Genomic DNA, 27,458 nt, shown 5'->3' on the forward strand with positions numbered 1-27,458 from the left:
ATTAAAATGTCAGCGTCTCCCAAGACTCTGTGTTCTCATGTGTTTTGGGTGCTTGGGGCTGAGGACTACTGGAAGGGACCACATATGGAAATCTGTGTGCATTACACCATGTTGCAGATGCCACCCAAGACACTACCCTGCCCTCACAACTAACACATTGGCTGTTTCTGGGGTGTAGACTGTGGATGCAGGAAAAATCAGGAAGTGGGGAGACAGAGTGATTGCTCCCACTATGTCTTGTAGGAAGTGAGGGACCCAGGAGAAGGCTCAGGGAGTAGTATCATCATGTGGGCACCTCACCTCAGTTTTCCGTCCTCTTTGCCTCCATTTCTTTGTATTCAACACTGTATAAAAGGATATCAGTTTAGATTAATAACAGGAAATTTTAGAGGGAGAAGGCTGTCAGAAGGGTGAGGGGACAAAGGGCCAATCCCCACTTTGTGCCTTAGTGGTGATGGTTAAAGGGACTTAAGACACTGGACACATCCTGGACAATGTAAGCAGCACACAGGGTCCTAGCTTCCCCCTCTTTACTGTTCTCCCAAATCCTTAATAAAGTTATTCCTTTCAAATTGGCTACACTATTTACTGGTAATTGGTCCTCATCCCCCTGTCCTCCCAAAGTAGCTCTCTTTTGTTGTGCTTTTCTGCGAATTCTCTTTCCAGCTTCAATTGGGTAACAGCTAGACTGGCATAGCTCAGTGGTTGGGCATCGACATATGAACCATGAGGTCATGGTTTGATTCCCAGTCAGGGCACATGCCCGGGTTGTGGGGTCAATTCTTGGTGTGGGGTGTGCAGGAGGCAGCCAATCAATGATTCTCTCTCATCATTGATGTTTCTATCTCTCTCTCCCTCTCCCTTCCTCTCTGAAATCAATAAAACTATATTTAAAAAAACAGAAAAACCAATGAAAGAGGCAAAGAAACATCAGAGGAGTAGAAAGAAAACTAACATTGTTTTCCCAAAAATTTCCCCATCCCCTTGAGCCAACAGGGATAATTCTGATAAATAAAATCTCTTTCCAATTATTTTTATTATCATCACTATTCTAATAAAATCCACATTTTATAGCTCAAGATCCAACTAGAGTAATGTCCACAGACAGAAAGAATAATGGAGAAATTAATGAACTGAGTCCTCATTTGTGTTTCTGTATGGAAAGATGATAATTTGTTGGACTTAATAAGCTCCTGGATGGAGTTGCTACCATAAGCCAGTGTTGCTAGGCCTGGGTACCAACTGGGTAATACAAGATGTGCGACTCCAATATTTTTATGTAAATTCCCATTTTCATTTCTTAATGGTCACTATTACTAACCAGATACGAGAAAGACCTAGCCACAAAGCAAACAAACAAATGATTCGTTTTGACAACAGCAGCTTAAACAGGACGTTAATTAGCAGCTATAGAGACGGGAAGGTCCTGGATGGGAACAATTACACAGACAAGCCCACCGGTGAGGCTACCGTGTGCCAGGGTCCCTTCCCTCACCATATGGCTGCAGTCTGGCGAATGGCTTGTTGGCAATTCATTACCATATCGCTTGGAACTCGGGAGTGAATGGTGTATGATTAGCCAGTTCATTATGCTATCCTTGGTACCTCAAGGGGACCCTGAGGGCTTGCCTCTCCCATCGTGTTATTTTAAGGACATATGACAGGGAAGAAACAGCCCTTCCTTCCCCAGCTGCCTCAAAGTACTGCTTGCTGGAAAGTTTGCTGGAATCGAGATAGGATCTTTCAAAAGAAAATAAACAAGCAAAAAGTCCCCACTGTCATGAACTGTAGCCACAGCTGGAACCGTTGGAACATTCCAGGGCATAAAAACAGAGATTTCCTCCTCTGTCCCTTCCATCCTACTAAGGACACACCAGCCAACCTATGAGCACATTTTAGCTACAGCAAGAACGTGATTGGGGAGAAATAAATACCATTATAGACCAGGATGTAGGAAGCCTTGGTTCTCGAAGGGGCTCTATTACTAACTCAGGTAAGTCAGCTTGACCCTCGATCCTTAGCTTCGGAGCCCTGCAAAATGGACAATCCTCTCTCTTACCCACTTCCCAGTGGCGTGGGGGAGGGGGGCATCACAAGAGAAGGTTCTTTGATGGGAAAATCATGCAGCTGTTTACGTTGTATCAGATCAGCAGATGATCTGTATCAGAGAAATTTATTTTCAAATCATTAGCACAGGTGGACAAAGAAGAAAGGGCCCAGCCTCACTCATTGGATCTACCACTGATGAGGGTCTCCCCTCCTCTGTAATTTAGTATATGGGACTTTGGGTAAGGGGGAAAAAGGGGAGATCAGGCCTGAGAATCAACAGGAATGTGCCTCACAGGGGACCTGACATAGTAGCCTGATATAGGACCTGAGGAGTCATAAGAACATTAAGACAGGAGGGTGACATTGACAAACAACCAAAAATAGAAGGAATAGGAAAGAGAAGGAGGACACCTAAGAACCAGACATTGAGTTAGTTCCATGAGTTAGTTCCTTGATTCGCTAGGCATTTGGCTGGAAAGGGATGTGGTCCTCAATGAGTGCAGAGCATCAACAACTCTGTACTGGTTAACATGTGGAGCATGGAGATGCCCTTGTAGAGCTTGTTCTGTGAAGTCCCCTGCAGTCCATCCTCCAATCCTATAAAACCTGCCTCTAGGTCAGGGGTGGGCAAACTTTTTGACTCGAGGGCCACAATGGGTTCTTAAACTGGACCGGAGGGGCCGGAACAAAAGCATGGATGGAGTGTTTGTGTGAACTAATATAAATTCAAAGTAAACATCATTACATAAAAGGGTACGGTCTTTTTTTTTCAATAGTTTTATTCATTTTAAACGGGCCGGATCCGGCCCGCAGGCCGTAGTTTGCCCACGGCTGCTCTAGGGTATAATCCCAGGGCTGAGAAAAGGGGCCAGAATCCTAAAAACATACACAATACCATTATGTGTCATAAACACGATCATGCCTCTGCATTGTAATTGGACCTGTAAGAAGCATGCTTGCCACAATCAATAGGAATCACACATTCAATTAACTCTAATTTTGTTTCCCTCTTAGAATTCAGAGGAGCTCTGAAGACTTTCCACAGCCCAGAGCCTTGGTAAGAGCTGTACAGGGTACTCTAAAATGAAGCCTTCTTCTTGTGATAAATGTCCCTGTAGCAAACAGTGGAGGCATTAAAAAAAGAAAAAAAATTGCTGATCATTTTTAAAGAAAATACAAAACCCAAATATGGGTCCTTCTTTGAAACTGTGGTTTTAAGGAAGCACTGTCCAGAAAGTGGGTCTAAGGACTGAGTTTGACACTGATTCATGGTGCAACCTTGAATGTGTCTCTAGATCTCAGTTCCCTCAGTTACAAAGTGACTATAAGTTACACTGGATTCCATTGAACAGAGAATCTACACTAATAAAAGAGAAACATGCAAATTGGTGTTACGCTGCTACGCCCACCAGCCAATCAGAGCAACTATGCAAATTAACCCAAAAAAAGATGGTGGTTAATTTGCATACGCAGGCTTGGAGAGAAGACTGAAGACTGAAGACTGAAGAGGCTTGGCTTCTCTGCTGTGGCCAGACCAAAGGCCTGGGTTCCTGGTGCTGGAGGAAAACTGGGTCCAGCAGCCAGGGGAAGGAAGGCCTATTGCATGAATCTTTGTGCAACAGGCTTCTAGTCTCTAATAAAGCATTGCATGAAGCATAATCTAACAGATCAGAGTGACCACAGAGATCCAGAGTGGTGCCCTTGCTTTATGGATGTTGCAGAATGAATTTGGGTACTTCTCAGCCCTATCACTCTAGCATCCATGGTTCAATATTGTTGCCTATATTGACGATATTTGGGGATGTGGTGACCCTGGTCAGCAACACAAACCCTATATATGAAGCTGTTCCTATGGGAATGAGATGTGTTTCATGGTTCATTCTCCATATCTGGTGACCCCAACCAAATACATGCCAGGTACTCTGCTAGACACTGGTGTACAAGGATGAGAAGGCACAGTCCCTGCCCCAGAGAAGCTTATAATCCAGTGTGGGGAATTAGACCTAAGAGTCTACAGTACAAGATGGTAGATAGTATATGAACAATAGACTATCAGAGAGTTGGTTTCTCAGTTTTTCTCCCAGGCTCACCTGCATTGGAATAAACTGGGAAGTTTGCTCAAGGCACATTTCTGCTCCACTCCTGCCTCATGAATCTGAATCTCTAGGAGTGGAACTTGGGATATGCCTGTTTAATATTCCCTATGAACTTTTGTATTGTAGGCACTTTGACAGTAACACTACTATAAGGTGGAAGAGAAAAGCCAGTTTTGAGTACTGATGCTGAAGGAACAGTCTGCAGGGTCTATGGTGCTGAGTTTTAAGTTGATTGTTGTTCTATAATAGATGATTCTGAACTATCCTCTTCCTTGTGAAGCACCTGATACTGGCTAGTCCCTGGCTGGTGATGATTCTGCCCCGCTCAGAATCTGGCTACGGAGCTGGCGAGTCCCCTGGGTGCTCAGCCCCCTCGGCAACCTCCCACACCCCAGTCGATGACATTTCTGCAGGTCACCAAGCATGGTCACTTCGCTTCCTGTCACTCCTGCAGCTCAGTGAAGCTCTCAAGTTTTAGCCTGACTTTAAGGTTCATTGCTGGTAAGATGGAAAATACATCTGTGCCAGGGGTATTGTTGAGTAGATCGAATGAAGTAATGTAAGTAATATCCTTGGCTCAATAAATGTTAGCCTCCCTTCCATTTCCTCATCCTCCTGCACATAGAGCCCCAGATACTTGTCCCTCCTCACTTCTTCAATGAAGGGTCCATTTCATCCCTCCCAGGTCTTAGAGACTGTGGAGGAATTCTTCTTGCTGTGTTATCTGATTTTGACTTGGCTTGTCCTCACCAGATAGTAGTTAATCCCTCCCTTTGTACAGCACCATGGAAATCCTACCTCATTATGAAACTAGGTATAACCTGGTGCAAAGGAAGAGATGGATCAATTTTAAGCTTGCCAGTTGGTCTGCATCTGTCCCTGACCCCTGCCACCCTGGATGTGAGCTCAGCACAGTGGAGCACAGAAGAAAGGGCTGAGAACACGAAGGCATAATGATTCCAGATGCCAAGGTCTTTCTTGGGGAGCTGGAAACCTGTGCACACTACTAGAGGTCTGCACACACACTTCAGGGTCAAACCAGGACTTTAGGCCAAGGAGTATTTTATGAAACCCAGAATATCAGAGAAACAACAGTGTTCCTGGGGTGGGTTCAAATATAGGCCAAGTGGCCAGGAGGAGTGATTATTTCTACAAAAGATAATCTTTCTCACACACTATATTCTTTCTCTCTATATCCCTTTTTAAAAAAGAATAAGTAGCCAATTATTATCAATTTATTTGCTGCTTCTTATAATTACATTACTCATGATTAACTCATTGAAGTCTAATTTGACTCAAATTATTTTGTAGGAATGCTCTGTTGTTGGCATGGTGGGATGTTTGAGAGTGCATCATCATTCTATTGAGCTCACAAAGTTCAATTAATGCACATGGTGAGGGACAAAGAAGAGGATGGGAAATGGCAGGCGCCTGAGTTTTGTTGGGTTGCAGAGTCCCTCCACATTCATTATTTCATTTGATACTCCCACCAGCTCTATGATGTAGCTAGAGTAGCTATCATCATCTCCAGTTTACAAACTGGGAAATGAACCCGGGTCATCATAACACGCTGTCAAAGACAGGAATCAAACCCATGTTGACACCTGCTGGTGGGCGCATCTCTAAAGATGTTAATCAATGATTTTAATGGTAATCAACTCTGCAGTTTTCTGAAGTTTCCAAAACGTTTTCAAATTCCCAATCTCCTGTGTGATAGGGAAGGAACTATAATGCCTATTTTTATAGAGGAACCAATTTTTTTTTTAATACATTTTATTGATTTTTTACAGAGAGGAAGGGAGAGAGATAGAGAGTTAGAAACATCGATGAGAGAGAAACAACGATCAGCTGCCTCCTGCACATCCCCCACTGGGGAAGTGCCTGCAACCCAGGTACATGCCCTTAACCGGAATCGAACCCGGGACCTTTCAGTCCACAGGCCGACGCTCTATCCACTGAGCCAAACTGGTTTCGGCGAGGAACCAATTTTGATTCAAGTCTTTAAGGTGTGAAAACTGGGCTGACAACCCTGTGCTCCTGCCTTCTGATAAATGGCTTTACTTCATTAGGGCACCCCATGGAAGCCAAGAACTCACTAGGAACATGTGGTTTAAAAGCAACAGGGAACAGCTACATGGCATCGGAATTCCATTTTACAAAAGGCTATTCTCTGGGACAGAGGCTCTTCATTTAGGGAGTTCATCGCCTTCCTCTGAAATAATATTTATTTATATATGCATATGCATGTATACGTATACATAAACAATATTTGGGGGAGATTCTTTAAAACTTCTATCAGGTTTTCTAAAAAAGTATGTGACTCCATCTAGTGATTTAGATGATTCCGGTCTCTTCTCCCCAGCTGAGGACTAAAGTGGTGGGTGGGTCTTGGGACTGGGAAAGAGGTGAAAAGGTTTCAGGAGAGACCAGGGGAATAGGGTCATGTAGGCTGAAGGAGGCGAATGTTTTAAGACGTTGGGTCCAAGCGATGGTTATACAGTGACAAATGCCACTGAGACCAAAGGCTTGGACAGGTTGCTGTATCTGGCAGTTAGAGAAGTTTCTGTGGAATTGTGGGAGCAGAAAGCAGCCGATGAGGTGTTAAAGAAGGTGAACACGAGGAAGGGAAGACAGTGAGTATGAAAGGACTTCTTTAAAGTCTGGCAATTACGTGGAGGGATGGAATGCAAGCTTGTGGGGAAAGCAGGGCCAAGGAAAGTTCTTTCTTTCTCTTTTATTCCCCTCAAAAATGGAAGATGACATGTTTGTTAAGAAAGAATCTAATTGAAAGGGAGAGACCAGGAGAGAACGAAGGAGCCTAATTGGGGGACGGTAGGAGGTGAATCCTCAGCTGAGATGGAGGGTTAACTTTAGAATAGATTTGAGACTTTCCTGAAGCAGGAGTGGTGATGGGGGAGAGAGAGGTGAGGATATAGAGAAAGTGTTAACTTTTCGCACATTTCCTGCCAACTTCATCTACAACATTACTTATGGCACTTAGAGCAGGCAGCAAGCTACGCCATCCAGGCGGGCTGTTCCTGTCACCTCCAGACACACAGCCCTTTGGCTCTGGGCACTGCCCTTCCTAGCCTTCTCTGAGCCTCTCCATTTCCCAGGCTGTCCTGAGGCTTTTCCAGCTGTTCCTTATGGCCTCTCCTTGAGCCCCCAGCTTCACAGAATTCTCCTGGGGGTGATTTCAATAGTAGAATACAGACATGTATTTGGGCCATGGTTTTCTCTGTTGTTAATTGATTTGATTGCTAAGCCTTTTAGAAAACTTGCTTTACACAATCAACGTACAGATATACCACTTTATGGATATAAAGTGGATGACGTGTGGCAATTTCTGCATAAAGCCTTTTCTCTGGGTCTTGGACAGAAATGGACCTCCATATTGTTTCTAAGGTGCAATCAGAGTCTTCTTACTATTTTACTTTTAGGACCTGTCTTAGAGACATAACCTCTTAAGTCTATGAAGGCAACCTTTTCAATAAGATCCTGAAGCACATCTGAAGGCTTCTTTCCTACCACTGAAATTCTCCAGGTATTCATCTCCAATTTTCCTTTCTCATAAAGGGTGTTCAGAAGGTTTCGAAGGCTGTCTATTACCAGATTGTGAGGGTATCTACCTTAAGCTCCTAAGTCATTGGGCCATTTTCTTTGGGATTTTGTTAAATGGTGGCCATCCACCCTACTGTGAGGACTGTCCCCTGGCCAGACTATGGCAGTGCTGGGCTCCCTTTTGAATCCTCCTTCTTCCTTGAGAATCCCATGCCTACTGTTTTGTGTCTAACCTGCTCATTGTCAGCCCAACACCACGCTGTGGGTACAAAGAAGTAAGTGGTAGGTGAAGTTGGAAAGGATTTTGCTGGGGAAGCTCATAGCCAGGTATTATTCTTGGCCATCCTTTAAAAAAGAATATCCTTTCTTTTGCCCCTCTCACCCTACTTTACTACTCTCATCTGATGAACTGTTTTGTATATATTTATCCTTTCAGTTGAATGTGAGCTCCATGAGAACAGAGATGCTTTCTGTTTTCAACCTGCTGTGTCCCCAGTGCCTGGCCCTTGGTAAGAGCTCAATACATATTTGTTAAAGCAATTTTTGAATGAATGTGGTAGTCAGGTCACTACTTCCTAGAGTCTGAGACACAGTGAATCATAGTGAGGAAAGAGTTGAACTGGGAGCCAAGAAATCGAGGTTCACCTTCGTCTCTGTCATCAGCCTCCATGTGCCTCACTCCCACTACCTATAAGGTGAGCTAGCCCATAAAGCCCATTATACACTGACATTCTTTGGATTTTTGAAAGGAAGAGAAGCGTAGGAGAGGATATAGGGTTTGTTGATATTCGGGGTGGGTTTATGTTCTGGCTTTGACACCAACTTGGTGACCTTGGGAACTTTTTTGAGTTCCCAACCTTTTTGAAAAATAAGGGTAATACTTCTGCTTTCAGAGAGGGTTGTGTGCCATGAATAAATTGTGTGTGCGAAGAATTGGGTGCTACTATCAGGTTGGTCTCAGGGATGGGAATGACCTTTGGTCATTCATCTTCACACTTCAACTGTCCGGTTTGGAAATAGACCACCATGCTAAAGGGCATGGAGTACGGCCCTTCAGCAAACTTGTGTTCCCACAGGAACCTCACCCAGCCTTTGCTCATATCCATTGCTAACGTCCCTGTGGTGGCCTTCAAGATCTCAGCCAGCTGGTGAGACCTGTGGGCTGGAGCGTCCCAGGTTCTGGGAGAGTAGTGCTTGGTCTCACATCAGAGACATTGACGCCCTTTCTTCTCTTTTCTCTGGACTTTCGGCTGCCACACTGACGATATTTGATTGGCATCTCTTATGAATCATCATACATAAGTGATCAAATTCCCTCAAGTGCCAGAGACAAGTTATTCACAAGTGTGTCTTTCCCTAGATATCGTGGAGAGGACCATGGAAGCAGTGGAAATGGCTCTTTAGTATGACACCAAGGTGTCCCCTGTTCCAGCAGAAATGCACAAGGTTGGAGCTGAGTCTCAGCCTTGACTTTGGTCACTGCTCCTCTGACCTGTCCTCAAGGCTTTTAGCTCACTCTGTTCTGTAGGTCACCAAGTGGCTGTGTGGCATTTTGATTTTGTCATTTTGTCATACCCCTTCCCCTCCTTCCTGCTTCATGCCTGGATGGTGACCGTCTCAGATAATGACGTGACCTTGGAGATGGAACTCAAACACCTAAGGATGACATAGCAGAAAGATGAAAAGATCCTGAGTCCTGGACATCGTGCCGCCACCATATTAGCCCCCTGAAATCTGAACTGCCTACCTCTGAAATCCTCTCCTATTGTATTTAAGTCATTGTTATTCCCTAGTCCTAGCCAGAAGATGTTGTTTTTGATGCCCTGGCAGAGCCAGGGCTGGCTGGGCCCCCTGTGTGCCTTGACTATCATGCTTGGCAGTGCTTCTTTCTTGACCCCACCGCTCCTATGTGTGGAACTGTCTCAGTGTGTGTACATGAGTTGAAATCCAAAGCCACAATAATTTCAGAGCTGTCAGCGTATGTCCTGCAGGCTCATGCTCCCCACTGCCTTCTCATTTCCACCAGACGACAAAAAGGTGGCTGGTGAATAACTCTCTTTCCTCAGTTCTTTACTCTATCAAACACAATGGCCACAGCACAGAGCGTTATAATGTTAACATCTTGCTAAATTTGTTTTAGTTTATTTGTAATTGAAGAAATGACACGTTATAGGTTCAGCTCAACCCTCTGGCAATGGTCCTTGAGCCTCTTTTCCTTCTTCCTCTGAGAAACCACGTACATGTTTGAACTCATAAGTGAGAGACAATATTGCTTTGTATGTTTAAACAAGAAAGTGAATGGTATATTAATATGATTTGATTCTTTTCACTCAGCTTGGGTTTTCCAGAATCATCCTCTTGATGCATCCGCCAGCTCACCGGGGCTCACTGCTCTGGAATGTAACCGCCTCTTCATTGTCTTATCGATGGGCATTGAGATTGTTCCCTGATTTTCAATCTTGCAAAAAATGAAATAATGAACATCCTCTTACATGTCTTGTTCCACATAGGAGTGAGTTTTTCTAGGGCATATATCTAGATGTAAAACTAGTTGTCATAGAGACACATTTCTTTCACGTTTACAAGGTATTTCCAAATTGCTCTCTGAGGGGAGTAACACAATTTGCACGCCCTCCAGAACAACAGTGCCCATTTCCCACAAAAAACTCGGTATTGTTGAACCATTTCGGTTTTGACAGTTGGTGGGTACGAAATGGCATCTCTTAGCTTTAATTGGCAGCTCCTTGATCATTAAAGAGGTAGGACATCTTTTCATATTTGTATAGACCATTTTGATTTACATTTCTGTAGACTGTCTATTTTTATGTTCTGTCTCTGTTTCTATTGTGTTGTTGGGCTTTTTTTTTTTTTTTTTTTTTTTTTTTTTTTTTGTAAACTCCCCCCTTCCCCAATATTGTAAATATTAATTCTGTGTTGATCAAATGCATTGTAAACTCCTCCTACAAATCTCTCACCTGTCTTTTGGCTTTGTTCCGGGTGTCTTTGGTCATATAAAAGTCTTCAGTTTTAATGAAATCTAATTTATTCATTTTTTTCTTTTGTTCTTTTTTCGAATCTTGAGAAATCTTTTCCTGATTAGATATAAAAATGTCTTCCTGAATTTTCTTCTAATAGTTTAAGTTTTTTTGGTGTTTTTGGTTAATCCTCACTTGACAATATTTTTTCCATTGATTTTCAGAAAGAGTGGAAGGGAGGAGAAAGGGGTGGGGGAGAAAAACATCAATGTGAGAGAGACCCATCGATTGGTTGCTTTCCACATGTGCCCAACCGGGGCCGGGGATTGAACCTACAACCCAGCTATGTTCCCTTGACCAGGAATCAAACCTGTAATTCTCCAGTCCAAGGGCCAACGCTCCAACCACTGAGCCATGTCAGCCTGGGCTAAACATTTTAAAATAAGTTTTAGCCATACATCAATTTGGAGTTTATTTGCAATACTTTGTATATGAAATACAGCTCTAATATTAATTTTCCAGTAAGGAGAGACAACTGTTGTGATACTATATATTAAAAAGTTTGTACTTTGCTGATTTATTTGTCATCACCCCTGTCACGTACCAAATTTCCAAAAATCATGAGTTTCTTTCTGGACTTTTGAATATATTCCATTAGTGTCTGTATCCCTATGCCTCAATCATGCTGTTTCATCATGGGTTTTGATATCTGTGGTATAAGTCTTTTTTCTTTGTATTCTATCTCAAAATTCTGTTGGCTATTCTCATACCTTTTTACTTTTATATGAATTTTTAAATATATTTTTACCAGTTTTATTGATATATAATTGACATACATCATTGTATAAGTTTAAGGCACAGAGCATAATGGTTTAACTTACATCTGTTGTGAAATGTATATGAATTTTGATTAATCTGTTAATGAAATGTTTCCTTTCTACCTCTTTCAATAGGTACTTTTCTCCTACTCCATTCCTATCCCAAAGATTTGGGCTCCAGGTCTAACTCTGCCACTCAGTGGCCATCTATTCTTGGGTAAGAATCTAACTTCTCTTTGGTTTCCTCATCTGTCAGATCTGCTCTGCCTATCTCACAGTGTTGCTGAGCTGACCAAATGAGATAAGGACATGAGAATGTTTTGGAGAGTTAAAAACACTGAGGTAACGTAAGAAAGAGTTAAAAACCAGTAACCTCAGGACAGACCTGAGACAAAATGTAAATATTAATTGGCAGAAAAGATCTGAAATTCAGATTATTTTTCCCTCAGCTTTCTGTTTTCTTTACCCTTCCTGGCTCTCTTTTGTCCCCAAACTTCCAGGGTTGTGGGACACAAAGGTCTTTTATCAGGGTAGACTCTTCAGGATAATGTATTAGAGACAACTTGTGTTCAAGAGGCTTGGGTCCGATTTCAGACTCTAGCTTTGTGACTTAAGGTAAGTCACTCAAACCCTTTGAATCTCAATTTATTCATCTTTACATAATTTCCTCCTCAAGAAGTATTGTGAAATTCACAAGAAGTAATGGAGATTGAAGTGCTTGGTAAAATGTGAAGCCTTACAAGAATCAGAAGGCGTTATTATTATGTTCTTGCTGAAAGGACTTATGGAAAGGCAATGATGTTTACCATGTTGAAGTGCTTTGCTCTCACCACTTGAATCAAGGCATGCAGGAGAATCAAACTCATTTTTTTCTACAACCATGGCTGACCCAACACAGTGTCTACACAGTCCTCTATGAGATATAAGAAGTCCCTTTGTTAAATACCATTACTTTTAGACTTTGCAGCTGGACATGTGGAGAAATGAAGGTGGTTGGGAGTCCCTGATGTCTGTTTGTACAATCAGAACTATTCTAGTACCAAGGCTGGGCTCAGCAGTAACTCAAGAGAGAGAGCCTTTGGGAGGGTAGGAGGAAGGACAGTTCAAAGGTGAAAAAAAATGAGTCATTGTACCCTCCTTGCAGATACCTTCCCATTAAAATGAACATTAAGGTCAGCCCTGATGTTCTGTGACAGGATTTCCCTAGGAGTGAACATATGGCAATGCCCCGCATCGTTTTCATCCTTGCTATTCAGATGACTGGAACATCTTTTGCTCCTGTGCCAAAATCAGACTGGGGCTTAGGCCAAATGACATTTATTGTTTTTTAAATATATAATTTTAATTGATTTCAGAGAGGAAGGGAGAGGGAGAGAGAGAGATGGAAACATCAATGAAAGAATCATTGATCGGCTGCCTCCTGAATGGCCCCTACTGGTGATAAATTCCCAGTCAGGGCTGTGATTAAAGATGTGACTTCAGAAAAAGAAAAGATCAGAGAGAGGTAACATTGTTAGCTTTGAAGATGGAGGAAGGGGCCACAAGCTAAGGAATGCAGGCATTTCTAAAAGCTGGAAAGGGCTAAACTATGGATTCTCCCAGAGTCTCCAGAAAAGAGTTCAACATAATCAATTCTTTGGTTTTAGGCCATAGAAGGCGTCTGACCTACAGAATTGTAAGATAGTAAATTTTTGTTACTTTAAGCCACTAAAATTGTGGGAATTTGTTACAGCAACCATATAAAACTAATACACACCCCTTAGGTATCATCTTAATACGTGCTCATTTGTATGACCTTGGATATGCCTGTGTGAGCCTTAGTTTTCTTATCTGTAAAATGGTTACTTTGGGCCATAAGTTTGCAAAATCCCTTCCAACTTCCCTACTTTGCAACATTTATCTTGTCCTTCGAATGAGGCAGGTGTTCACCTGTCTATTTGATGACTATACTGAGGCAAGCATATGTGAGATGCTGCAGGGAGCAACAGAATGGCCATGTACCAGGGTTAGAGGTGACATATTCTTTCTCTTTATATAGCTCTCCCAGTCTGCCTATATTGATTTCTAAATTTCCTATTTCCATAACTCCTCATGGCCACAGGAAAAATGTATTTCAGCTGGTGGACAATTTATGAACCAAAGCCTGATGACTAATGGATTTTTGTCATTTTTCTCTCTATTAGTGGACTTGCAGGTACAATTACAATTGTTTAAATTTGTTAAATAATTCATTAAGAGTTATAGGTATCAAATTTAGAGGTGGGATAAAAGGTAGTAGTGTTCTGGTTGCTGGTGAAAGTTAGCTCAGCCTTTAGGGAAATCCACCATTTTTAGGATTAAATTTTTTTTTTTTTACTTAGCCTATTTTTTGTTAGGGGTAAGTATAATGAAATGCCACTGTAATTAAAGTACTTATAAACTGATTAGACATAGCTGTTGTGAAAAAGAAAACACAACTGGAAACTCAAGTGGGATAAAAAATAGAGCCTTATTTGGCCCCTTCTCCCTCCTACTGGGAAACCAATACAGTTGCCACTTCATTAACTGCTCTGTGTTAAGAAAAGCTGAGCTGACCACAAAATAATGGCAATAGCACAGTGATAATGATGACTCTCTGTTGCATTTATTTAGCAAGCAATGCTTCCCCAAGCACTTTCTAGTTCCTTGTTTGAACCCAGTATTTCCATAGGAAAGTGGGGGAGGTGACTAGGGTGCACATCATCCACCTGATTTGACAGATGAGGGCATCGGCCTATAGAATCTAAAGGACCCTCATGATAACACAACAGTCAGCAGCAGGTCTGGGCCTGAGGGCTGCTCTCTACATTAAGACCCATGTCCATTATAGCTAATTGCTACTGGCAGTTGGAATCACCCAACACTGGGTCAACCACTGTCTCTAAAGACCTTATATTGCAAACACAAGGCTACCAGAAATTGTTTTCTCTCTCACTAGAAAGGATAAAGTTACTAAAGAATTAGTCATTAAAGTTATCAGGGAAAGGCCAACAAGTTGAATGTAAGACAAAAAAATACACCTAAGAAACCTAGATGTGGATTCCAGTCTGTCACTCACCTCCCTAAGGTTGGTGATGCTGACCAGTGATGTTTCCATTATGCCAGAGTAGAGAAAAAGTGCCCACTTTTCCTCCTTTTGGGAGGAAACATGAAACATGAGTTTCTTGTTTCTTGGAGCCCTGTACATTTTATGGCTTATGTAGAATGACATTACCAACACCATCAGTACTTGCCCTTCCTCCCCACCCCTGACTGAGGTGCAGTTAGACTAATCTTAAAAGAGACAAGACAATCTGAGACCAGTGGCATAAAAAAGAAAAATCCTCAAAGGCATCCCCAGTTCATCTGAACAATGAGGGGTTGAGACTACATCTCCTCAATGATTCAATTTTCTCCATAAGGTCTCAGTTTAAATTTGGTGTACTAGTATCATCTTGACTTAAAAGACATGGGTTTAAGAGTCAAATGGCCACTCTGACTAAGCTATAATGGGATCTTGGTCATTAACACTGATCCTCCATGATGCTCAGTTCTCTGACCTTTGAAATGGGTATAATAGTGAGTCTGTTTTCCACTTTATGATGGTGTCATGAGATGAGAGTCAAATAGTTAAATATAAATCAGTGTAGAGAAGTGATTTTTATTATTTGTGGTAGTGCTAATCATCATAATTGTAGCTTAATAGTAAAAATGATATCACAAGAACCAGCAATTGTCATAGTGTTGGTAAGGCAGGCGTTTCTGAGATTATTCGTCATACGAGGATACCTGCTGGAGAAGTCTCTCCTGTGTGGAGTTAATGCATACTGTGGTTATTTATTTAGGGCTTCAAATCAACCCTGTGAGGTAGGTCCTATTCTTGTCATTTTGTATAACAAGAAACTAAGGCTTAGAGAGAGAGACACGTTTGAAGGCTGATATCTTGAGATTCCATTGGCAGTGGTGGATTTTCGGCATTGGCAGGCACACCTGGCACTTTCAGTGTAGAATAACCTTGAGTCTTTAAAGCCCTATTATCAGTGGCTTGTTGCCTTAGGCATGAGAGATTGATATTAGAAATTCCTTCATGTGGGGCAGAAAGATTCATTATTCAAAGTAATTGATAAGTCAACCAATCCTTGCTCTGTGATCAATGTATGAATGCCCACTAAGAATTTTCTCAGCAAGAACTTTATAACACTATGACTTTTCCTGACAGAGCCCATGATGTATTTCCCCCTACCACAGAGGGGAGTAGTTGGGAAATTACTGCCAGCCAATGACTAACCCAAGGCCTCTTTCATCAAGGTGAGGCCCATGTGACTAGTTCTCTCCAATGAAATGTGATGTGTGTTGGCTGTAGAGCTAGGTGATAGGAAGTGGGTGTGGCACCTTTACTCCTTTCTTGTAAACCAAGTGGATGCAGAAGACCCGGCATAAAACTCAGAGACTTTAGAAGACGGCGAAGCCACAAGTTAGGAGGCACCTGGATTGCTGATCACTACTTAGACAAACACCCATTTCCTCATATGAGGAAAATGTGCTCTATTGTTAGTGAAACTAGCAACTAACAGTAAACATGTTTAGGTATTAGATCAAGAGACCAGAGATATAGGTGTAGGCTTTAACTAAATGTTTCAATTGCTTTGATTGTCCGATAGCTTATAGTCAAAGATTAAGAAAGTATGTTAGTCGTAGGCCTGCCTGTGAACAAGTCCCAGAAAAAATGTTTTAACGTACACTTTGCCTGCAATTATAATAAAAAGAATAGCTAGTTAAGCACAAAACAATGATAACTTAAAACAATAACAAAGGTCACTAGACGTTTAGTTGCTGCCTTTTGCTTTAGACAGAACATCACTGACACACAATTATGAGATATTCTGCAGGCTCTTGGTTCCTCAATCACCTGACCACAGCGACAAAAGCATCAGGCAAGATGACATCAGGAACTGAATTAATCAGACCAAAGAAACCACTGAAGCTTACACAGGAAATAACCAATCAGCTTTGCCCTTGACCCTTAAACCCTAACCCTCAAGCTCTGCTTTTAAAACCATTGATTACAAACCATTGAGGAGTTCAGATTTTGACCACTAGCTCACCATCCTTCAAGCTTGGCACTGCAAATGAATTTCTTTAATTTCACCTCTGTAACACTCAGTGTTCTGTGTTTGGCTCTGCTGTCTACTTGTTAAACAACCAAAAATCTATGTTTGGAAAAACAGTAATTTCATAAGTAAGCAATCTTAAAATACCATTTACATTGATAGAGAAGTTATTCCCACCCTGAACCAGTGGCATCCCAACTCAGGCCCTCCTGGTGGCATCGCACAGAAAACTAATGAAGTGTGGGGATTATAAATGAATTCATCTTCTCACTTACCCATCCCCTCTTCTTTTTCAAATTTACAAATATGTTCAGCAGTGCCAGATCTGTTCATCTATTTTTGACATACAAATAGAAAGTCTCCTTTTGGAATTCTACAGGGAAGGTGGCCATGTGGTCATGCTAGCTTGTGGCCTGGAAGCAACCAGAATTGAGTTGGGATGACACTGGCTCAAGGGGAGGACTCAGTTTTCTCATGTCAATCATAGTTGTGATTCTAGTGACCTCAGAGGGAAAAATAATTTGTTTTTCCATGGTAGTATTTTTGGCGATAATAATTGTTTTAGAAGACACAAACACAGCAATAAGTTCTAGAATGTACTCACAATGTCCTTGGTCACGGTACGATCAATGGATTCTATGAAGGGTCCTGTGAACTTCTATTTGGTTGACTTCAGGTAGTAAGCAAGAAGTAGTGCTGTAAAGATAGACGTGAATGGAGGTCAGAAACATGAAGTCTAGAGTATTTCATTGCTTTGTTTTTAATTTAATAACATTTAATCTTTTTAAAATTGTAAACAATACGTGCTTGTTTTAGAAAACACCAGAAAATACAGTTTAGGAAATAGGACATAAAACTTATCTGTCATACCACTACCCAGGCATAACCACCATTAACCCATGGTACCCTTACAGATTATTTCATGAACATTTATGTATATATGGATATATGTTTTCCTACTGTTTTTAATTTATAAAATTGGGACCATACTGCACATACTACTTTGTGACCTGCTTTTCTTTCATCGAATAAGACATTATGAAAATCTTTTGTCATAAATAAATTTCAGCTCTGTGGTAGATGATTTCTAAGATGTCTCCAATGATCCCTGCCCTCTCATATCCTCACATTGTATAATCAACTCCCCTGGAGCGTGAGCTGGAATTCTGACTTATTCCCATCCACTAGGACACGCAAGAATGATGGGATGTCAGCTGCGGTCTGATTTCTGTGATGAAGCCAACTGCTACATCATGAGCTGCTCTCTAGAAAATAGGGCAGTGAAACCGAGGCAGGAAACTGAGAGAGACCTTTGACCAACAGGCCAGAGGAACTGAATCCTACCAACAACCACTTGAGTGGGCCTGAAAGTGGAGCCTCTCCAAGTTAAGCCTAGAGATGATTCAAACACCTTGACTGTAGCTTCTGAGAGGCTGTGAGTCACGGGACCCAGCCCAGCCATGCTTATAGATTCCTGACCCACAGAAACTGTGAGAAGATACATGTTTGTTGTTTTAAGCTGCTAAGCTCTGGAGTAATGTAGCCATCGATAACTAATACAAACCACTTAGTTTTTAATAGCTGTTTATTATTCCAATGGAAGGCTGTACTATAATTTACTCAATCCTTTTTATTGCTGCATATTTTGGTATTTTGTTTTACCTATTTTATTTGTTATAAACAGGGCTACCATGAATGTCATTGTTAGCTAAATCTTGGTACACAGTCTTCATTCTTTTCTAAATCCTTGAAGTGGAATAGCTGAACTTCAAAGGGTTTGCGTCCTTTAAGGTTTTGAGAGGCCATTTCCCAGTTGCGTTCTGGTAAAACCATACTCATTTACACCCCTGCTGGGTGTAGTTTCCCATGGCTGCTGACCCACACCAAAGGGTTTGTGTTTCTGAAGCATAGTTTTGGTTAATTTCCACCACTGTGTCTTGAGCTCTGTCTCCATGCAAACCAGTTAGAAACAAAACCAAATACAAACACAAAAACCCAAGAATGAAGACCAAGGTTGAATCTTCAAAAGTACTAGATAATTTGAAGCTAAATAGTTTATTCAAAATACTATTGTTCTGAAATAGTTAGATGGCTTCAACCACCCTCATATTGTAATTGTTATCTTTCAGTGAACGTTGAACTTCTGAAAACATGGTGATGTTCATATCCCCAAGGACTTACAAGGAAAACAATGATACCGGTTAAGGTCAACATAACACACAGCTTTTTGAAAACCTTAGCTTATTTCAGTCACACAAAGGATGACAATAAATTCAACTCTTAAAATTACCAAGCTGAATGGTCTGAATTCAATAGATTTATATTTTGGGGGAAGGATTTCACATACAAAGATATCACCACCATTTCCAAATTGCAAGTTCACTGTCGGAGAAGAATAAATATTTTAATGAATGCTATATATTTTAACAGGCTCTGAACCCTGCAGTTGGTTTAAGCTAAGGGTGCAATTTCAGGCATTTAAATAAGTAAATAAATGAGGAAGAAAATCCATGTTAATTGCAGTAATTTGCGGCACTTTCAATTTCTTAATTAAGAAATAAAATAGGATTCATTATCCATGCCCACTGTAGATGGCATACATAGATCACCATTATGACCACCCACAAGACCTGAAGTTATTGCCATAAATGAAATAGAGAGAAATCACTGACCAAATGTTCAGGAGCAAAGAGGGAGGAGGAAAGAGGGCCATGCAAATGCTCCTCCTTAAAAAATGATCTTCTTTCTGACCTTGGGATTGTATTATCCCACAATATCTTCCTTGAGCATGGAGACTTGCCCCTCCCCCCTAATCTTTGGGATAGATTTTTCTCTCAAGATTCTTGCAAAACTTTCCTGAGCCTGTTTGGCCACCCTGGTGGTGTCAACTTTTCCCTGATCACCTGCCCTAGGTCATTTGTGTGCCTGGACTTCAGGTCCCTGCCTGTCTCATTGTCTTGGTGAGTCCTAATCATCTTCTACAAAGGTAGGAAGAAGAAAAGAACATTCTTTATAACCACAGGCAATCTGACTCATGCTGCCTTCTGAAAATGATGCATTAAATTAAACTAAGGAGAGTATATAATTTATCATACAAAAATCACTTTTGACAGGGACAAATGCTTAACTGGACAGGACACCAGACAAACTGGGAGTGTTCTGGACAGACCAGGATGCTTGATGCCCCCAATGAAAAACCCACATAGGGCTAGAGTGGGAATGAACACAGATTTTCAGGCACATAAAAGGGAGTTCTGTTTTGGTGATATGGGCTTTAGGGTAATATCAATGAATGTCCAGATGAAAGAGCATTGATACTCCTGGCTATGGGCAGAGATGTATAGTGATTGTGATTTTGTTAGGAATACTAATATGGACTGTAGTTTGCCTCTCTCAGGCCCTCTCTTTCCTACTGTCCTACCTTCTAAGTCTTGCTGGCCACCATGGGCACTCCATGGGCCACTGACTTATCTGTAGATCTCATGTCTGTTGACATGTGCAACATAGCAATGAGAAGGGTACAGAGCAAGTTGGAGGAATTTGAGAGACTTAAGACAAAGGGAAAAAATAAAGAAAACCATCCTTGAAGATCTCTAAAAGGAATGAGGAATCTTGTCTGGGGTTAGACACTGAAGTGTTTTGAGCGAGTAGGACAGTTTTTGGTTTTAACCTAAGGAAAATAAGAAATTAACACAATACTTCTCAAGTGCCTATTATGCTCCATATGGGAGGCAAAGGAATAGTCTGTGACATATTGCTTGTTCTCACTGAAGGGACTTAGGAGTATATTCCTGAGTCAAAAGCTCTGAAAGAAACCTGGACTCAACAGCTGTTCTGACTGAGCCAAGCTGATCTTTTCTTGGGTCACACCCATGGTGAATACCCTCGTGGAATTCACAAGGACTGAAATGAGTGTCTATATCTTTGTTGTTCCCCTTCTCAAAGGATCCTTCCTCCTCGCTGCATCTGGACAGAGCCCTGACCCTTGTGGGACCCGGGGGCCTGTTGCTGAGGGAAATGCGAACAATTATCTACATTCCTTATCAAAACAGGGTGCAGAATGGAATCATTCTGCCTTTATCTTTCTGATGATTCATGGTAAAGAAGATACAGAAGTTTTCCAATTTTAGAAGGAGGCCAAGGAGAAACAAATTCAAAATGCATCCATAAAAACTAAAGCCAAATACCAGACCAGAAAGAAAAACAGAACTCTATATAAAGTTTTCTCATAGAATTCACTGTTTCACATGTACCAGGTGCTCTGACTTGGCTCATATAGTGAGTGACAGCAGGATTCTAAGAAAATATAATGAAAGATGGGAGAAAAGTGAGCAGGAGATCTTTGAACCATGAGAAATCACCATGGGAAATCTACCTCGTGTTGTTGCAAGGCAAAACCAGGAGAATTAGTTGTTGAAGCTCTTTTGAAAAGAGGCCTTAAATGTAGTTATGTCTCAGCTATTACATTTGAGAATTTTTCATTCTTTTACTCATCATTTCATTGAATAAGTATTTATTGGGCATCTTCTTTTCCCCAGGTATAGTATTAGGTACAGGAGATTCAGAGGGAGGGAGACAGGGCTTTGCAGCCTTTTAAGGGACTTCTGCCCTTAAGATGGCAGTGTTAAGACAGGCCTGCCCACTTCTTTCTGAATTCATTCCAAAATGACAAGGAAAATGAGAAGCAGAAATGCAAACTTTATGTTTGTTGAGGAAGGGCTTCATATGCAATGACATTTCAACCAGGGACAGATAGATGTTGAAAGACTGTCTGCTGCTGAAGACCTCAAACAAGGCTGGCAGAGAAGACCTAATCAAAGAGGGCAGATCCAACACCATCTTTGGGGAAACAACTTGTCTATGGAGAATGTACTGACTGTGAGAGCATCCCTGGATCCTGGTGGGCTCCGTCTAGAAGCAGGGGAGAGCCATCTCTGTAGGAAACAGTCTGATGGGGAGGCAGATTGGAGCAGATAGGTTCAATACTAATCAGTCTCGCAACTGCCAATCTCTTCTTTCTTCTGGGAAGAAGTCAGGGTTAAATCAACATATACACATATGCGTGTGTGTCATAAGGTGCACCCTGTAAATGAAAGAGACTCTCTGCTGGATGGCATCATGGCCTGGCCCCAGCACCATAAACATTCTGCAAAATAGCTGGTTAAGAACAAGCTTGTCTCAAATATGAGTCAGAATAAAAAAGAAACCATCAGAAGAGTTCTACAAAGATACTGCAAGAAAAGAAGGTAATGATTAGAGAAAACAAATAGACAAAGAACACATAACAAGATTGTGTTGCCATAGAGCTCAAGGAAACTGCCAAGCAAATGAGAATAGACAAATAGTAACAACAAAACTTAATGAAAAAGATCACTTATATAAAAGAAGAGCTCAAGGAAGAAATGTCAAGACAACTGAAAGAGCTCAGGAATGAAGTGGGGGAGAAACATACTAGTACTGTCATCACAGAAATTAGGGGGCCATTAGAGGCAACAAAAAGTTAAACAAACTCTACTCAAAATGAGAAAAAAAGTGGGTTTAAGAATATGGTTGATAAAGTGAGCAAAACAAAATGGGAATTAATGCTTTAAAAGGATTAGAAAAAGAACATGATAGCTATGGAAATGAAATAGACTTGATAGACATACTTATATGCACAAATAGACCAAGCCATATTTGACAAAGAATAATGAAAAAAAATAGAAGATGTATTTGGAGAAATATAATTACAAAGCATTTTCCAGAAATAAGATATTTAAGTCTACATACAAAGCAAAACCAAAACATAAACTGTCTCAGAAGAAGCTGATGCAGAACTATCAATCCAGAAGGTAGAGAAAGATTCTTTTACCATTCAAACAAACAAAAAACCAAAACAAACAATACAAATCAAAATCAAAGTTTCTTTTCTAAGGGGGAAAATTAGGTTGGTGTCACAGTTTTCCACAGCGACATGTTATGCCAGAAGACAGTGGAAGCATGCTTATAAAACCTCATTAAGAATTAAATAAAAAACATTTAAACATTTGTGCTCAAACTTTTGTTCATGTACTAATGCTGCACTAAACATTGAATAAACCAGAAAATGTGGTTACCAGGTTCTGGTCCGGAATAAAGTGGATGCTGAATTTTAACCAGCCTATGGAGAATGCAGAAACTATGGCAGAAAGAGAGATGCTGAGTTTTTAACCATTTATTTTAGGATTAAGAAAAAAAACCCTATTACAATTATGGTTGGAGAAAATAATGTAAATTGTAATAAACTATTAAAACATTAAAAACACTGAAACTAACATAATTCCGAAGATGGGAGAGAGAAGGTGGGAGGTAGCCAAGAGTCAAAAGTCACACTTAGGGCTAATGAACTGAGAAATGAAAAAAAGAAAAGTGTATTAAAAATTATAAAGTTAAAATTAGCCAAAGTATTATCATTCTATCATCATCATCACCACCATCATCTTCATGACCATCAATTAAAAATGGGTAAAATAAGAAAATGAGAGGTGGGAGAAGTATATACAATTTATCATTGCAGAGTTAACAGTCCACAGCTACTAAGAATATAGAGGATTAAGTATATTATATTTAGTACTAGAGGCCCGGTGCACAAAATTCGTGCACGGGAGGGGGGTCCCCCTCAGTCCACCCTGCACCGTCTCTAATCTGGGACATCCCTCTCACAATCCTGGACCACTGGCTCCTAATTGCTCACCTGCCTGCCTGCCTGGTTGTCCCCAACTGCCCCTCTAACTGGCCTGGTCGCCCCTCATGCCCCTCCTTTCCCCCCCACTGGCCTGGTTGCCACACTCAGCCTGCTGGTTAGTCGTTTGTTCATCCTTCACTAAGCCCCCTGCCGGCCTGGTCACCCCATGCAGCCTGCTTGTTCAGTAGTATGGTCGTCCCTCACTAACCCCTCTGCTGGCCTGTTCATAGGCAGCCATCTTGTGAAGGTGTGAGGGTTAATTTGCATATTACCTCTTTATTATATAGGATTATGAAGGTAACCACTTCAAGAATAAAAAATATTAAAACTTTCTAAACTCTCCATATGAACCCCACATATCCCAAATGTAAAAACAAAAGAAAGCACAGACCATAAAGTGAAATACAAGCAGAAACCATATGATGTTAAAACTAAGTCCAAGCATATCTATCAGATCAAAAAATATAAAAGTAAAAATATATTACTGAAAAGAAATAGAATCTCAGTTTAAATTACAAAGCAAAACAAGAAAGCAACCCCACAATATATGCTGAATACAAGAGACACAAAACAAAGTAACTGGAAAACTGAAAATAAAAGGATGGGCAGAGGCTGAACCAGGAAACAAAACAAGCAAACAAAACATAAACAAGAGATCAAGCCCAATTTTAATATCAGATACGTATCAGATAAGGTTGAATTCAGGGCACAAAACAGTAAACGACACAAAGATGGGAACTCAATTGAAATCTACAATGATAGTATAAATATGATGAGCATTTATGCACCAAAAATATAGCAATAACATTTATTAAGTTGAAAGGCAGTGCATATAAAAATAAAGGCAGAGATATATAAATAGTAAGAGACTAATATAGCTTCCTCAGTTTAAAGTAATCAGGGAATGCTTCCAGAGTCATATTACACTTCATTTTGGGATTATCAATACTTTTCAACTCCCTGTATTGTACAAACAGCTACAAGAAAATCTGACAGTGTCTCACCCTTGCTGTAAAGCCTCCTATAGCTCCACACACTGGCCACATAAAGTTCAAGTTCCTGGGTGATCTGGCCCTGCCTAGTCCTCCAGCCTTCTCCCATTCCACATGTCTTCAGAGTCATCCCACCACTCGAGGTTCTCTTTTCTACACCTCTTTCTACACCTCCTTCGCTTTGTCTGAGGTTGTTTCCTCTCTCTGTACGCTCCTTACTCCCTCTGACACCAGGTGGATGTAACTTTTCAGAGAGGAAGGGAGAGGGACAGATAGAAACATCAATGATGAGAGAGAATCATTGATCAGCTGCCCCCTGCACGCCCCACACTGGGGATCGAGCCTGCATGTGCCCTGACCGGGAATTGAACCGTGACCTCCTGGTTCATAGGTTGACACTCAATCACTGAGCCATGCCAGCTGGGCCACATATAAAATTTTAAAAATATAGAATACTTTGCTTCCATGTGTGTCATTTAGCAGGACACCATCTCACCTGAGCCCTGAGTCTTAAACAGCCTCTTTCATTGCGTCCTCCCTCCCAGGGTTATCATGACCCAATTTCTGTCATTTTCTAATTATTCACCTAACCTAATTAATTACAAGAGAGTGGCTTCGTATTTTAAAAACTGCGTTTCTCTTCATCTTCTCAGTGGACCCTCACCTGATACTGCATTGTGCGCGAGGCGGGGATTGTCAGCTCATTTTACAAATGAGGAAATAAAGTCAGGGTGTCACTGACATAAATGAGGCCAGACCTGCAGCTTCCACTTCTAGTTCAATGCTCTTCACACCAGAGCAGGCTGACTCTTCCCTAAGTTTCTAGAACTTCTCTCTGGAAGCATGGAGGTGTGTTTTTAAAACATTGATTTTTTTTTTGGTTAAAATTTCTCTGTGTTTTGCTTTTGATTTCTCATTCCCGGGGAAGATCTGCCCTCTCTCCCTGGTGGTCAGCATTCTTTGTCTTTCCTGAGTGATGGCCCCACTCGGTCCCCCTTGGGTTCTCTTCGCTTGAGCTTCCACTTAGCCCGCCGCCCCCTGGAGAACCATTCTGGCTGAACGCCTCCTGCCTCCTTTCAAATTGTTCCTGTTCTGCGCTCGGGATTTCCTGCAGGGCCGGCCTTCCCGGCTAATGAAGAGCCTCTAGCTGGAGGCACTGTTCCTGACCAAGTTTCCAGCCCTGCTGGGAGGTGGGGGTGGCGGCTGGGAGAGGAAGTGACAGCCCTGCCTCTGCTGAGCCCTGGAACTTGCTGGTACCTGTTTTGTTTCAAATGGCCCAGCTCTCCTCCACAACACTGTATCTTTAAAAGAATCCACTTACCTGCCTCCAGGAGAGCTCATTCATAGTATGTGTGTTCTTTCTCTAAATTGCTCAGTGGTATCACTTTATAATGTGTGGGGTGGGGTGCGGAGAGTAATATCTAGGCCCCAGACATAATTGAGCAGGAGTGACCTTTTATTATGTTTTTGGGGAAATTCTGGGGCACCACTCAGCATAATTTTCCATTAAGTGGAGTTTAAGTTGTCACAATCCTAGCAGCAGATATCTATTATTTTTGTCCCTCTCTGTCTCCACTAGCCATAAAGGGAAGTAGGTAACTCAGCTTGGGTGCAACCTGGAAACTCATGTTCTGGGCTGTCAGATTGGCCCAAGGGGTGGGATGATCTAGGTCAGCCAGTGTTTTTCCTAAGAGTTTCCAAAAGCAGCTGGACAGGGGAGGTCACCTCTCCCATGTGGCCATTGAACTGTCAGGATATGAAGCTGTGGGGGCTGATGGGGAATCCTCAGCAGCAGCCAATCTGAGGAAATGACACAGCATCAGAGAGAAACGTCAGTGAAGACTGAGGGAGGGATAGCATGAAAATCCCCAATTCTGGTTATTCCCGAGGCCAGCTCCCATCCTCGTTTTTTCAGAAGTTTGGCTACATCTGCTTATAAATCACCTTTTAGTGCTTCAGCCAGTTTAATTTGCTAATTGCAAACAAGAGAGTCCTTTCTAATATGACCTTCTGTCTGTGACTTCTCCCATCACAGGTCCCAGAGGCCCCTGTACTGTCCCTCGGCTGCCCCAAACCAGATGTTTTTACACAGCAGCCCTGGGGGCTCCCAGGAGGATGATTCCCGCTTGCTCTTGAACCCTAAAAGTTCCACCCATATGGATAGTGCCTCATCATTGGTAGACAAAGCATAAAATGCACGTGACTCTGCAAGAATTGGAGCTCCATGAAGCAGGGAACTCTGCCTGCTGTGTGCACTGTTGTGCCCATCTGTCTGGACAGGGCTAGGCACACAGTGGATGCATGATGAATATTTGTTGAATGAAAGAATCAGTGAATATGGCCATTCATTCATTCATTCATAGCGTCACGCAGAGATCTGAGATGCCTATCTCTTTTTGCTTGGACATCTTTAGTCACCGCCCATTACATCCTGAATTTAACCCTCTTCTCAGACCAACCTCAACCTACTTGTCTAACCTCATCCCTTACTGCTCCCTACCTGTGCAGAGAACCTCCTAGTGTGCAGTAGGAGATACGTTAGCCTGACCGTGGCCTACTTCTGCAGCCTCCGTGCCTTTGCTTGGGCGATTCCATCCATGTGGAAGGCACCTTCTCTCTGCGCTTCAATTGCACAAGTTGAACTCATGCCATATGGCTGGTCTGTCCCTCCCATTCAGAATGACTCTCAGGCTCTGGGGGACCCTCAGAGCACTTTCCCTTCCCCTTCTGCCATTGCATTAGTAAAAGCTATTGACGGCACCTCCCATTTCTCCCCAGGTGACTCCAGGCTCCTTGAGTGCAGTGTCCTGTCTCTCTTTGTCTTTGTCCATCATCTTTTACTTCTGCCTCCCTCTTCTCCACCCCACCATACTTTCCACCAATCAGGCGCTAGCACAGTGTCACACAAAGTGGATGTCTGCCGAATGTTAACACACGTGACTCCATCTGCACATGGGTGCCAAACAGTAAACCCTGGCCTGACTAGACAAGCTGTGGAATCAGCTTGCGTGGCTTTCCTGCAAAGTGGGGCTAATCAATTATAGGCTTCACTGGGTTGTGGCTGATAAAACACATGGCTCATGCAAAGGGCTTGGCCCAAATCCTGGCACCAAAGTAGGTGCTCAGTAAATGGTAGTGGTGCTTGCTATTGATGGA

At 41.8% G+C, this 27,458-nt stretch overlaps 1 protein-coding gene across 4 annotated transcripts in view; it reads right to left on the reverse strand.

Annotated features, from left to right (window-relative positions):
• Positions 1 to 27,458, reverse strand: part of SLC14A2 (solute carrier family 14 member 2) — a 383,545-nt gene that overhangs the window by 146,697 nt on the left and 209,390 nt on the right. For all 4 annotated transcript variants that reach the window (XM_036323004.1, XM_036323003.1, XM_036323001.1 and 1 more), the window contains exon 3: positions 17,212 to 17,303. The gene's annotated coding sequence lies outside the window, so the exon portion shown is untranslated. The remainder of the gene's footprint in view (positions 1 to 17,211; positions 17,304 to 27,458) is intronic.

Source organism: Myotis myotis, unplaced genomic scaffold (assembly GCF_014108235.1).
Source record: "Myotis myotis isolate mMyoMyo1 unplaced genomic scaffold, mMyoMyo1.p scaffold_m19_p_9, whole genome shotgun sequence".
NCBI lineage: Eukaryota > Metazoa > Chordata > Mammalia > Chiroptera > Vespertilionidae > Myotis > Myotis myotis.